Raw genomic sequence first — 5,344 nt, 5'->3', positions numbered from 1 at the left:
TTTTAGATATAGAATTATACAATTAAAAACCAACATTAATTCAAAAAAGTTAGGTTTTAATTTTGTTTTAAAGTGTTGAATATATTATTGTGTTCTAGTTTAGGGTGATTTGGTTTAGTCTTAAGGTCAATGTTTAACTTGGTTCAATCTTAGGGTAATAGTTCAATTTGGTTAATGGTTGGGGAAAGGATTCAAGGTTTCTACTGTTAAGTTGGGATATATAATTAGGTTTATGATCATGGTTTAATTCAATTTGGTTTATAAGTATAATATTAATTTGTTAAGGGCCAAGGTTACCTTTCAATCTAGTTTGATAAATTCAATTTGGTTTAGGGTTACCCAGGGGTTAGTTTATTTTAGTGTTAAATATTAAGATATAATGCTTTGATATCACTCATTTTTTGATATTTTGATTACATCACCCCTATACATTGATAACTTATATGCGATGAATCTTACAAATATTATTTGATCTCATTACATGTGTCATAGTAATTTTTTTTAGTTTATGTACATGAGATGCTCCTATATATGGTGTTTTTCTTTTCTTATAATATATAGTGTTATATATAAATTTACCTAAGTACCCTTCTTGATTATCTATGATGGACATGTCATAAATGACATATCTCTATATAATTCTTTTGATATGATATCCATGGATAATATATATAATGAAAATTTTAAATCCTTCCTATGCAATAAATGATGTAATTAGATATGTACAAATGTTTTTAGATTCACATGTACATGACATTTAGATGTAGATATGATGCTCCTCTAGGATAATTTAGTTTATCATAAATAAGGTTACAATTTTAGGGTTTAACATTTATAAAATTAGTACTCAAGTAAGATAGGAAAGTTATTTAATTATTTATATATTACTTGGTGTAGGTTTTAGCAAATTAAGATTAAGGTTAAGATGATAGTAAGGGTTATGATTTGAGTTAAATTCAATACAAATTGACATTACAGTTAATCCTAAATGATGCCCAACCAAGGGATCCAAAGATCTAATCAAAAGTTTTACTAAGCAAGCAATAACATAAATACAATAATTTACATTTATAAAAAACATAAGAGATTGCATTCCTTAACGAGCACATTTATATTTCATTTTTAAATAATTATAAGTACTAAAAGTAAAATAAATAACACATCCACATGAAAGAATATTAACTACTTTAGTTCAATCCATTTAAATAATATATACATTTGTTTTGAATGCCACTTGGCAAATTAATTTGAAATGCACAATCATCCACTGTACATGTCACAGGGTATGAAAGGCTGAAAGAATATACATTTATAAAATAGTTTACATCATCCATTTTTGATCCGTGAAACAAAGTACAATACAATTTAAGTAAAATGATTTTAAATACTAAGTTTTTTGTTTGGATCCCTTGGCAGGCTGTTATGTGATTAAGTACTTAGTTATATATGTTTAGGGTTTTATTGTACATAATTATATAGTTAGGTCAAGATTATAGTTTAAACAATGAATTTAGGTCGAGGTTATAGTTTAAACAAGGTCAAGGTTATATAGTTCTTGGTCGAGGTTATATTTATTTGTAAAATTACATGTTTAAACAATGAATTTACATCTAATCTAATCATTCAACATTGTAATAAATACATAAATTAAATACATTTCAAAACATATAAAATAATAATTTTTTAAATAAACATTTATGAAAGTATATTTTAATTAATAGATACAAAAATTTAAACATCTACTTATTAAAAATGTAAATTTATAATTGTATGTATATTAAAATCTGAAAAAAAACAATAAATTAACATACATATAAAATTGAAAATTGAAAAAAATAAAGTAAAATAGTACAAAACATATTAAAATACCTGGTATATTGAAAACTAGTAGTAGGGGGGTGGTCAGTAGGGCTGAAAATTGGGCTCCCGTATACGTCTCTAATCGGGCTCCCATTTTTGAGGTCATGAAAATGACTTAAAAAATGCCAAAAAAGGGGGTTTAATAAAGTCTTTCAAATCGGGTACCCAATTTTTAAGAAATTGCATACCTGATATTTAAAAGCAATCGGGTGCCCGATATTTGAGCGCCTCGATCACCCAATCTACTTTTGAATATGGGGTACCCAATTTTTAAAAATCGAGTATCCAATTTTGAGAAGTACAATTCCATTGATCTAACTTTTGCGAAATTGCGACCCAACTTCTTGCGGTCATCCATATACGTATGTATGTATATATATATATAATCTAAACATATAATATATGTGTGTGTAATATGAGTACATGCAAATATATATGTAAAAGTATATATGTATGCTTTATATATAAATATGTGTGTGTGTGTGTGTGTGTGTGTGTATAAGAGTGTATATATCTATATTTATATTAATATATGTACATATAAATACATATATATGTAAGAGTATGTATATATACATATATGAGTATGTATATATTTATATATATTAAAAGTATAAAATATGTATATGTATATAATCTAAATGCATATTATATATATATATATATATATACATGCATATAGTATGTATATATATATATATATATATAATATTATATACATATACATACTCTTACATATATATGTATTTATACGTACATATATTAATATACATATAGGCATATATACTCTTATACACATGCCCACATATATTTTATTTGTTTAGTTTATATATACGTGTGTGTGTGTGTGTGTGTGTGTGTGTGTGTGTGTGTGTAAAAGAAAGCATGTATTTATCATCTTTGACCATTTCACATCTTTTGCTTATGTATATATGATATTTTCTATTATATTCTTGTTATATTTCATCAATATATAACTTTTAGGCACACTCTTAGTTTTAGATTATGGTAAAAATGGGTTTTGAAGGGGCCTTGAAACCCTTTAACAAAAACAAGAAAGATAGTCAATTAAGACCACCAGGAATAGTCCTAAAACCTACTGAAAAGCAGAAAGAAAATTAGGTTTTATAGGGACCTAAAACCACTAGCAAATTTCAATAAAAGTATCCAAGTTTTACAAGGACCTGGAACCTGAAACAAAGTTTTACCAAAAAATAGGACCAAAACTAGAAACTAGAACCAAAAACATAGACTAGATAAAGGACCTATACATAAACAGAAACAACAAAGAAGACCCAAAGCTTCTATTGCATTTGCATAATCATCTTAACAACCTCCCTCCTGATCGTAGCAGTGTTCTGAATGGAAGTGGCAGCCGAAGTTGCAGCAGCTTGCAAGGCTTTCTTCCTCGAACTGTGCCTTATCCTCTTACTCGGGCCCTCGAAAGAAATAGTGTCTTCATTTACTCTTTTTCCAAGGCTAGCTATAGCACCACAAATGCTTGATGTTACTTGCTCCATTTTTGTACCACTTTCCTTGATGAGCATTCTAAGATTTAACTCATAATATTTAAGTTTATAAGGGATATCTCCCATTTGCACCTCTAAGTGATTAATTATGGCCCAATCAGCATCCTGGTTGTGTTGCATTATTTCCACTTTCTTCTTCAGCCCCATAATTTCATTATAGATCCAAGAATCAACTTGAAGAATAGAGTCCGCTTTGAGCTTTGCAGAATGTAAGAAGGGAAGCTTGTTGTCCCTCTGTGGTGAATCACAAATCTCATCAGTACTCTCATGTAAAGGGGAATCAACCCTATCCATTTGTTCCTCCCTATCCATCTGGACCTCCTCTCTATTTTCAATAGGGGCTTCTTGCTAAACTAGATCCTCCTTTTGTTGTTCCCCAGTCTCCATAGCAGGAGTAGAATTGAGAACCATATGATCCAAATACTTCATAGTAATTGGATCATCGATTAAGTTATCTTTTTCTTTAACGCTCCCCCCAGACACAGTGTGATTACCGTCATTGTCAGAGATGCTTTGTTCTGAGTTACCCTCTGAAGTATCCTCCTCTTTTTCTTTATCAAATTTTCCTTTTGTTTCTGGATATCCCTCCAAATTTAAGTTGAATTCCCCAACATCTATCCCTTCCTCTTAGTTATATCTTATTTATAAATAGGCACACTCTTAGTTATATCTTATTTTAAATGTTCTTTTATTTTTTAGTTCTTCACTTGTTACTTTGCAAAAATTCGTCACTTTATTCAATTGGTGCTTTTTTAGTTTCTAATTATTTTCTGGATTGTCCTTGATTGTGTTCATTTTTGGCCCCTTGTCCTTTTGTTTACCCTTTTATTGTTTTTTTTTTCATTCTTCAACCTCGGGGTGTGTGCTATCTTTCTTGCCTGTTCCCTTTATCTTTTGGGTTAGCCATTATCTACAACCTACTGTGTTTTGCATCTCTTGCTCTTCATCTTGATGATGGATCATGTAGTGTGATTCGAAATGTTGATGGTAAAAATCTTAACACAATCGAATCCAACAACATATCAATACAATAAACTAAGATTCTCAACAAGATTTTATCCACGATATCAAACAAATCTATAAATTTTTGAGAATGGATTTATCCAGACACAAAGCAGATTGAAGATTGGAAAATAGAAATCTTTTGCATAAATTAATCACAAAATTCTACCTGAATCTGATGCTAATATCCAAACATGCAAACATATGAAGCATGAGAGGAAACCCCTTCTTTCTGAAAAGCTTCCTTTTCTCAAAAGCCCTTCTCCAAAACTAGATCTTTTGCAAAATAAGCTCTTGATCTCTGATAAAAAGTTCTCTCCTAAATTTGGGGCTCTGATTGTGCAATCACACGAGGGCACTCATTGATCCATATTCTCTTAATATTTAATTATCTTTTACATTTTCATGCATGCTTTTTACAATTTAAAATATCTTTATTAAATTAATTTTCTTTCTCTCTTTAATTAATTTATTATATTTTAATTTCATGCATAAGCTTTATGCAATTTAATTAAAATAAACTTTATTAAATTATGTGTTTCTCTCTCTTATTAAATCATGGGACGCTTTAATAATATGTTTATTAGTTCAACTAATAATATTATTCAGAGTTTATTATTAAAATAAAACTCTTAAATAAATTATTATTTAAATTGAATAAATATGAATATGCCAAAAATAGAACTTTAATAAAATCTTTAAATTTTATTATTTTATTTAACTAATTTCTCAATTAATTAAATATAATTAAATATCAAATTTTCTTTATAAAATTTCCTTTAAATTATATCATTAAATTATCTTTTAACTTAATTTACTATAACAGAAAATACTCACATACCCACAAGACTGAATGCAAACCCATAATAAAGTATAGAAAATTAGATCAAACTCAAGGCTTATAATCATGAATTTACATCACTTGAAAAATTTGGAATGTAGAAAACTCAAAT

This window comes from Cupressus sempervirens, chromosome 7, assembly GCF_028749045.1.
Source record: "Cupressus sempervirens isolate cs-2001-9-10 chromosome 7, ASM2874904v1, whole genome shotgun sequence".
Lineage (NCBI taxonomy): Eukaryota > Viridiplantae > Streptophyta > Pinopsida > Cupressales > Cupressaceae > Cupressus > Cupressus sempervirens.
Note: the sequence above shows the minus strand (reverse complement) of the source record.